The following is a 10413-nucleotide window of genomic DNA, read 5'->3' as shown; positions in this document are numbered from 1 at the left end:
TATAAGGCATTAACACTATCATTAGAAGTGTCCCCAGAGGTGTTGGGGCATTCTTCTATGACATGTCCAGGGGACTGGCACCAAGCACAAATCTTAACCAAATTGACTGGTGATGGCTCTCTATGAACAATAGCCTCAATCTTCTTGATTAGGCTATCCAAATGGGCTTCCTTGGCTACTCTCCCATCCACAATATATCCTTTTTCTCCTATGGTTCTTTCACTCTCATAGGTTGATTCCCAGTCACGGGTTTTGTCAACTAAGTCAAGTAAGAATTCCCATGCCTTTCCTTTATCTGTAAAGGATGTGAATCCCTCAGGGCATATAGACTCTATCATTTGTTTAGTTGGGTAATCAATACCCTCATAAATTATTTAACATAAATGCCATAGGTCTAGGCCATGGTGAGGGCATTCTTGGAGTAGATCTTTGAGTCTCTCCATAAGTTTGGAAAAGGACTCATTAGGCTTTTGCCTAAACTGAAGGATATCACTTCTAAGCTTATTGGTCTTGTGAGTTGGAAAAAACTTCTTAAGGAAGACAACTGTGAACTGTTCCCATGAGGTTATGGAATTTGTGGGTAACCCATATAACCACTTCTTAGCATGGTATTTTAATGAAAAAGTGATAAACCTAAGCTTAACAGCATCATCAGAAGGCTGTTGGATCTTAATTAGAACACATACCTCTTCAAATTCCCTTAGAAATAGGTATGCATCCTTAGAGGTCAGCCCATGGAAGTGGGGCAACATGTGATGCATTGAGATTTGAGTTCAAAATTATTGCCCTGGGCTTGTGGTAGAACTATGCATGAAGGTTGGGCTATTCTAGCAAGGTAGAACCTATCTTTCAAAGATTTAGGTGAACGGTTTTGATGTTGGTCTCCCATATTGAAAGGTTTTAAAGAGAACAAACATATATGGTCATTACTTGTTGGATCTCTTCTTTCTACCTGATTCTTAGTATTATGTACCCACCTAACACCCATGCAATAGAAAACTACCCACAACTAGAGTAAGACAATCACAAAAGAATGGATAGCAAAACTTTTTTTTTTTATGATTTTTTTATTTTATTTTTATTTTATTTTTATTTTTTTTGGCTTTTTGGGAGCTTACCGGTAGGGATCTGGGGTTGCTCAGGCCAATTCCGGAGGTACTGCTACAGGGCAAAAGCTATCTTTATCATACTATGAGACATGGCGACCTCCACCGATACAACTATTATTGCAAGTTGTTATTCTCAGGAATTCAATAAAAGAAAAGAAAAACAAAACAAAGCAAACAAAGCACTCCAATTTACCAAAAGAAAGCGAAAAATAACATGGAACTGTCTCCCCAGCAACGGCGCCAAAAACTTGTTTGAGATTTTAAAATGTAACCGCAAGCGTACGGATCAGTGTAGCTACGGGTCGAACACAGGGAGAGCAGCCATTTTATTTTTTTGCTTCTTTTGATAATGCGAAAGTGAACTGATTAATGATTGTGATCTAATTCTAATTACCATCCTAAACATTTATATCTAAAATAACGTCCTAACCATTCATCATCTAAGAATTTAAATACGCAAGCCACGTAATTAAAATTAAATAAATAAATAGCTAAAAATAAACACCCCATGCAATTGAAAAACAATGAAGGAAAAAAAAATACTAAAATAAAAATAAAGTAAAAAAAGGGGATAAAGCTATAGAGAGACTCACAAGTAGGTTTATCTACTTAGCTTGAGGGATGCATTATAATATGAGCTTCCCTACTTGACCAGAGAGTCAATCACACAAGGGTTACTCTACTTGGCTTTAGGGAAACGGAGACAATTAAAATAAAAATAATAAAATGATGGTTCTATGGCTAGGAGGGGCAAAGCCAACACATACACTTGCCATGAACCTTGGGAGAAAGGGATAGAAATAATGTAATGACTGAAATTAAAATCCTAAATTAAGAAAGAAAGGGTAGTCAGAAGAGAGAATGAGAGGGAGGAGAGAAGACTACTGAAGGAGCCTACTTACTTGAACTTCAATCCTTGAATTGAAAAGTTGATCGATTTGAGATACTACCAGTACTAAAAACCAGATATGGAATAAACCAAATCTGAAATTTCTAGTACTAGAGAAAACAAATCTGAAGAAAAAAATTGAACTTAAAAGACATGCTTCATAGCTTATTCTTGTCACCTAGAACTAAGCTTAGAACTAGAACTTGAAAATTACAACTTCAATTGTTTAAACAATAAAAATAAAAGACTAAATCAAAAACAAAAGTGCTTGCATTAATTGAATAAAAATAACTTGCAAAAGTGTTTAAAGCATAAACCTAGAACTAGAGCTAGAGAAAGAGAAAACTAGAGAAAGAGATAGAGCAATTAAGAAAAAACCCTAGAAGAAGAATGAAGTGCCTCCTCCCCTTGTGTTAATTCTATTATATAGAGAATGGGGGAGGAAAGCTAACGATTTTAGCTTCTAAAAAAAAAGATTTTTCTTTTTATTTTGTTAATGAAGCAGAGAGAGAAGAGAGAAAACATGTGGAGAGAGATCTCACACAAATTTTTTTTCTATTTTTTCTCCCTTTATCTATTTTTCTTTCTCTTCTTGCGTAAGAAATCCCCTTTGGCCAATTTTTCTTAACCTCAACAAAATGGCAGCTAAGCGGTTCGAACTTGAGACCTCCTAATAAGCAAGGGATTTTGCACACCACAACTCACCAACTATGCTAGGTAGTTGTTGTTACCAAAAATGAATCTTCAATCACTTAAGGATGTGGTCCATCGATCCTTGTTGGCATTTAAAATATTCCTTATACCCTTGGGACAACTGTAGATGGGCTGGTTTTACAGTTAGATTCAGTTCTGATCCATTATTCTTTTTCTGACCCGAAAAGAATAATCAAAAGAATAATCACTTGTACGGTTGACCAAACGAATGTGTATTTGCAATTGAACATGTCCATCTTGATCAGAATTTCATCCTCTTCACAATCATGAAAAGAAATAGGACCTCTTTACCTGTAAAATTGGAGATATAGAGCCCGATATTCCTTAAGGCCTTGAAATTATAAAACCTGCAAAAAGAGAGTAAAACCCAAGGTAGCTCCATTCTAAATATGTAAAATGTATATTTTACTACACTAGATTTCACACATAAATGTGCTCATTAGTGAATCACACAGTTGGAGTCATCCCAAACTCAGATTGGACCACAATGGTGAAAGCCTTCACCAAGCAGTACTCATATAATACTGAGGTGGATGTGAAATGTCAGGAGCTTGAGATATTGAGGCAATAACCTAGAGAAGGATTCACCGCCTTCTTAATGAGGTTTAGGGATAAAGCCGTCAAGATGACAGATCGACCTTTAAAAGCAAAGCAAGTGGAGATGTTGATAGAGAATTTATCAAAGCCTTATTATGATGTTCTTTACTATCAACATCTACAAACTTTTGATGCCTTAATAGCCATTGGAACACGGGTGGAGAACAGAATCCTAAGGGAAGCCTAGTATCAAGGATCCTCCCAAGATGCAAGCAAGAACACTAGAGTTAGATGGGGAAAGGGTCCAGAAACTAATGTGGTGAATGCAGTGCAGCAGTCAGCCTCACAAGCCACTTCTTTACCGCCATTCATAATACAAGCAAATGCACCCTCCCAGAATGTCCCTTGTCCAAGAAGGCAGCTTTATGATTTGAGAATGCCCGTGACACCAGTATATGAGAAGTTAAAGAAATAGGGATTGCTAGGGACAGTGGCCCCAAGAGTGATTAGCAACCCTCCTCCAGCTTGGTATATGGATCATGAATATTGTGCTTACTACACTCAGAAGGGGCACAAAACTGAAAGATGTTTGGGTTTATAGAATGCAATTCAGGACTTGGTAGACAACGAGACCATTGAAGTCAAGGTCAAGCTATCTCCCAATGTCATAGAGAGTGACCCTACATAACTCATTGTACCTAGAGCTCGAAAGAGTTATATGAATGCCCGCGTTTACCAGAAACTCATGAGTCAAAGGACTGAGTCATAAGGACTCCTAGAAGAAGAGAATCATCAGAAAAAGAGTCAAAAGATCAGACTGCCACCGTTCATCTTTCCTCATCAACAGAAGAATCCGTCGTATCACATTACCAACCCCCACCATACCTTTCACCCCTTTCATCATAAGGCATGGTTTATCACAACCTAATTCTGATCCAATCATGATCATGGGGTAGCTCGGTTCTAATTCCATATGCAGATTCTAATTTCAATCAAGACCCCGAAGCTTATTTAGTTCCAGATGATGCAGATCCAATTCTAATTCCGGATCCAATCCCATCTCCTGAGCTATACCTAACACTTATGAAAATATAGATTTTCCCAGACTTATTTAATAAGGCGAGATGGAGACCCTGATTTGGACCCTTATGATCGAGCTTATGATTGTCAAGAACACGGAGCCATAGTCAAATGATCCAAACTAGGTTGAGAGCGTCGAAGCTCTGCCATATCATCAACCTTCCCCCAACCATCAAAGTGAAGGAACCTCCTCATCCTATCACCCCCAATCTTCATATCCTACCTGTCACATTACATCATCTTCATATCATCCCTCTTCTTATCCCTCACCACCCTCATACCAATCCTATTCTTAGGGCTCAGTATATAACTCAAGAGAAGGATGGACGGATGGGTACAATTGGAAGGATATGCTTACACTACCAGATTCTCTAAAGATGACCTCATCAACAGGATTAGTGAGTGCTTTAGGAGAAGACCAGGAGAGTGATCCCACTTCTCTAATTCAGCCCGTTGTATCTTCAGATGATAATCCAGAAGTAATTGGAGAGGTTACAGTTGATATTCTCAGAGCAGTAACTACATTGGCCATAGGGGAGCAGATCAAAGAGTACACCTCCCTAATCCAGATAGAGAGTGACATAGAGGATGATGAGTCAAGACTGGTCCAACTTTGAGCCATTGATGCCAAGACCAACCCTATAGAAATCAATGAAGGAGATGATGATGGATGATGAGGATGAGAATGAAGATGAGAAGGATAGAGATGACTCTGATTCTCAAGAGGATGATGGGTATCCAAATTGGGATGAATACCAAGGGCCTTAGTACAATGACTATGATGATGAGTCAGAATATTACTCACCAGAACATCCGACATTTTTCTCAGTCTATGCTATTGGTGTTGATGATATAATAGCTGATCTAAAAGTTGGCATTTACCTTTCCCTCTGCATAGGAGGAGATGATTTTGCATCAGATTTAGAAAGTGATGAAGGATCAGGAGATCCGATGCAAGTTTATCTGGATGAGCTTGAATCTGTAAGCTGTGTTAAGTGTACTCCACTATATTGAAGATGCAGGAAAGAGTGGAGGAAATTGACACCATGCTGGGTGAAGTAACTGTTAGTGACCGTTATTATCATGAGCAGTTGGATGATCTAGAGGAAATAAGGCCAGACGACACATTCTCAAAGGCAGTAGACGCTGCATTCCAATAGCTTTCTAATACAGTCAAAAAGCTACAAGCCAGGGCTATGGATATGTGTGGAGGACCTCGACTTCCCACCCCAAGCAAGGAGGGAGAATCAGAAGAAGAGGATGACACCATGGTAGGGATAATCACCATAACCAATAGTGATGATGAAGATTGTTATCCCACAGAGATTATTGTGAAGAAACTTGTCAATGTGATGGAAATTGGAAGTGGAAAAGACTACAAGGCCAAGGCTTTAGCAGGAGAACAACCAAGGGCTAATGAGACAGGAACTAGTAGCGTGAAGAAAAATCCAGAGAACCCAATCTTGGCTCAACTCAAGAAGTCCCAAGCAAACATCCCAATCTGGGGATTATTGTTAGCGTCCCCCTCGCACCGTGAAGCAGTCTTAAAGTCCCTCACTAATGTGCAGGTGCCAATTGAGATAAAACCAGCACATCTCACACATATAGTAGGGGCAACCTATCCGGGGAATCTTTGATGTTCTTGAATTCAGAGCTTCCCAAAGGAGCCCAGCACAATCGAGCTCTCCACATCACAGTAGAATGCCTTGACAAAGTGGTTCCCCTACTTCTTGTTGACAATGGGTCCACTTTGAGTGTGCTACCATTGAGATTGGCAAAGAGTATTGGCATCAACTTGGAAGAAATGAGGCCGACCACCCAAACCATATGGGCATATGATAATACCAAGAGGAAGATCCTTGGCATCATTACCCTTGTCATAAAGATTGGCCCAGTGGAGTTTGATATTGATTTCCAGGTCATTGATATACCAACAACTTTTAACATGCTCTTGGGTAGGTCTTAGTTGCATCCTATGAAGGCAGTGTCCTCTAGTCTCCATAAAAAAATGAAGTTCATTTATGAGGGAACGGTGGTCACAGTAACCGGAGATCTTGAAGTGGTTAACACTTTAGCCAACATTAAAAATGGGGAAGAACAAGACCAAGAGGTCCAACTAAGTGGTTTTGAATTAGACACAACTTGTATAGCCATTGCCAAAGAAGTTCCAAGGGAAGAAATCCTAGTTAACTATGAAGCCATCTGGAGTTCGCCAGTGAATCGGATGATGAAATATATGCAATACTTTCTTGGCATGGGGCTAGGGAAATATCATCAAGGAGTTCCAAAGTAGCCTAGTTTGGCAGTGAACAAAGGAAAGAATGGTCTTGGGTACACTCCTTCGACCACCAAAGGGCGGAAAGTGCTGAGGATGACTAGGAAGATCTCTATCTCTTACTATCCTACTCTCAAGGGGTATTTTGTAAAAGGAGAGGATTTCCCCTTTTGTGAAAATGTGGAGCCATGTTTAATGAAACCACCGCAAAGATGCAACTAAGATTTGAAGTATTTTTCCAAGACAAGTTCGACTGGGTGACTCATGAAGTGGAATAACAGAAAATGCTAGTCAATGAAAGTGATCAAGACAGTTGCATCACTGGGATAGCAGAAATTGTACGGATTGAGGATGGGTCTTCCTCTGGTGATCCTACAACATTTATCTAATCAAAGGAGGCACCAAGTCCTCGAGTCCTCTTGAAAAGAGAATGGGAAAAGAAGATAAGACTCACCTAGAGTCTACTGCTTCCCATTGATTTGAAAGGCTACATTTGCTCCCTCCTACAAGAGCTAAAAGCACGAGAGCTACATGAGCTCAAACCTCGTCCTTTCAGGGGAAGAAGTACATATGCAAAGCAAAGAAGAGCATAGAGTATGATGGTCTATATGTACTGTGCCCAAATCAAGTGTAATGGGAAGTCTCGTGAAGGTGGTCGAAGATGTGACCGAGGCACCAGGATGGCATCCCTCAACAGGCTTGAAAAGATGGACTCTATAGAAAAGGGATTGAGTAGTCTCCACCAATCTTCACCCCTCAGAAAGTTCAGCTTCCGAGAGCATGAGATTGATCAGCTGGTATTCATGAAGAAACAAGCACCTATCCAGAAGAACCGTTACGCCACGGAAGAAGTAGCAACAACTTTCTCAGAAGGAGAAGAAGGGCCTTTGCCACACCTCCTCATCCATCAAGCCATTGAACCACTCTTGAATTGGACAAGCATTGGAGAAAACTTCAAGTTTGCTCATGCTATTGAGTCAACCAGCCTGAATATCCCTAGCAAAAGCATCAAGCCAATTATCAAGTCTGTAGTCGAGTCTGTTGTTTATGATTTCATGTCGGCCTCCCCTCTTGAGGAGAGTCCAGAGTTCTTGTTTATTGAGTCTATTACTTTTTCTTTCATGAATGAAATTTCTAATTCTGAGTATGACTTGTCTCCTTTTTTCTGCTGATGATCTTAATAAATATCAAGAGTTAATAAAACAATGTAAGCCAAAGAAAACCCAACCCATCCATGACGATACTCGGGTTATTAATCTAGGAACTGACCAATGCCTTCAAGAGGTAAAAATTGGCACTACTCTAGATGACGAAGAAGCAGAATAGATGATTAGTCTTATGAAGGAATTCACCAAGGTTTTTGCTTGGTCTTATGAGGATATGCCTGGTAGTGACCCCAACATCGTGCTCATCGGTTGTCGACCTTTCCTAGGGTAAAACTAGTAAAGCAGAAGCTCTAAAGAATGCGGCTAGAATGTAGTGAGAAGATCAGAGAAGAAGTTGTGAAGCAGTGGAATGCAGGGTTTCTACAAGTGGTGAAGTACCCCCAATGGTTGGCCAATATTGTACTAGTACTGAAGAATGATAACAAGATATGAATGTGCGTAGACTTTTGAGATCTTAACAAAGTGAGCCCTAAGGATGGCTTCTCATTACCTGACATTGATGTATTAGTGGATAATATGGTAGGGAATGCTTTGTTATCATTTGTGGATGGATTCTCGGGATACAACCAAATAAGTGTGCACCCAGAAGATCATGAGAAGACAGCCTTCACCACTTTGTGGGGAACCTATTGTTACAAGGTGATGCCTTTTGGACTGAAGAACGTCGGGGCAACTTATTAGAGAGCAGCTATGGCCATATTGCATGACATGATGAATAAAGATGTGGAAATCTATGTGGATGACATGATAGTAAAGTCAAAAGATCGGCAGGTGCATATTCCCGTGCTAAGGCATTTCATTGAAAGAATCAAGAAGTATCAGCTAAAGTAGACCCTTAGAAGTGTGTATTTGGGGCAACAGTAGGAAAGCTGTTTAGGATTCTTGGTGAGTCAGAGTGGCATTGAAGTCGACCCTATCAAGATCAAGGCAATTCAAGAAATTCCCACACCTTGGACTGAGAAGCAAATACAGGGATTTTTGGGTCACATCTAGTATATTAGCAAATTCGTAGCTCAGTTGACTACAATCTGTGAACCAATTTTCAAGCTGCTAAAGAAGGATCAGGCCATTGAATGGAATGACCAATGCCGACAAGCTTTTGATAAGATCAAGGGATACCTTATGAGCCCTCCAGTATTAACACTGCCGATGGAAGGAGAACCACTTCTCTTGTACTTATCCGTGGGAGAATATTCCATGGGCTAATTGCTAGCATAGAAGGAGACAAAAGAAGGGGTAGAGCATGCCATATATTACCTCAGCAAGAAGTTCCTAGAATATGAGACACGGTACACATCTTTGGAAAGAACCTATACTGCGTTGATTTGGGCAACAAAAAGGTTACAACACTACATGGTTTCCTATCCAGTGCACTTGATCTCAATGATGGATTCCATCAAATACCTCTTCGAGAAGCCAAACTTGATAGGAAGGATGGCCCATTTGTTGCTTTTACTATTAGAATTTGACATCACCTATGTTACTCAGAAATCTATCAAGGGGTAGGCCTTTCCCGATGAAGGATTTGCAGCAATAGATGAAGAAGACATAGTTAATGAATGGCAGTTATTCTTTGATGGAGTAGCTAATTAGAAGGGATGTGGTGCGAGAATATTGCTAGTTACTTCTGACGGTCTTTATTTACCTTCATCATTTTGCCTTGATTTCCATTGTACCAACAACATTACTGAATATGAAGCTTGTGCTTTGGGACTAGAAACGGCCCTGACCATTGGGGTTAAAAGAATCAAGGTGTATGGAGATTCATCCATTGCCATTTGTCAGTCGCAAGGAAAGTGGAAAACCAGAGATTAAAAGCTGAAACCATATCAAGAACATCTAGAAGAAGTAATTGAGCACTTTGAGAAGATCTTGTTTAAATACTTTCAGAGAGATGATGCCCTTGCAACCTTGGCTTCCATGATAGAATGCAACCCTATGGCTAGGGTCCAACCATTCTTGGTAGAACAAAGAAGCAGGCCCATTTATCAAAATCCGGTGAATTCTCTCACTGTGGATGGTTGGTCTTGGTTCGCTCATATAGTGGATTTCATCAGGGAAAGGAAGTACCTGGTTGAAGCAACTGATAGAGAAAAGAAGTTTTTGAGAAGATATGCCACCAAGTTTATTCTTCAAGAGGATTTATTATACAAGAGATCTTATGACGGAATACAGTTATTGTGTATGGATGAAGAACAAGCTACAACCATCATGGTGGAAATTCATTAAGGTCTTTATGGAGCCCACATGAATGCCAAGATGTTATCTAAGAAGATCCTCAGGCTGAGATATTACTGGAAAACAATGGAAGCAGATTGCGTGGACTTTGTCAAGAAATGCCACAAGTGTCAGCTATTTGCTAACATCATACGTATCCCACCAACAGAGCTGCATTCACTCAATTCACCTTGGCCATTCTCCACTTGGGGCATCGACATCATTAGGAAGATAAACCCCAAAGCATCTAATGGTCACGAGTTCATCTTGGTAGCCATTGATTATTTTACCAAGTGGGTAGAAGCTCAGTCCTATGTGGTCCTCATGTCTGCTAAGGAAGCTAAATTCATCCAAAAAAATATCATCTCCTGATATGTAGTACCTCAAGAATTGATATCAAATCAGGGATCCCATTTCTGGGCAAGA

General features: G+C 40.0%; 1 non-coding gene across 1 annotated transcript; it reads left to right on the top strand.

Annotated features, from left to right (window-relative positions):
- The first annotated feature begins 396 nt into the window (after positions 1–396).
- On the top strand, positions 397–503 carry LOC122066485. The gene has a single exon (XR_006136369.1). It is a non-coding gene; the product is annotated as a small nucleolar RNA R71 (small nucleolar RNA).
- The last annotated feature ends 9910 nt before the right edge of the window (positions 504–10413 follow it).

The sequence above is a fragment of the Macadamia integrifolia genome, unplaced genomic scaffold (assembly GCF_013358625.1).
Source record: "Macadamia integrifolia cultivar HAES 741 unplaced genomic scaffold, SCU_Mint_v3 scaffold2415, whole genome shotgun sequence".
NCBI classification, from domain to species: Eukaryota; Viridiplantae; Streptophyta; class Magnoliopsida; order Proteales; family Proteaceae; genus Macadamia; species Macadamia integrifolia.
Note: the sequence above shows the minus strand (reverse complement) of the source record. Positions and strands in the feature narration are given on the sequence as shown.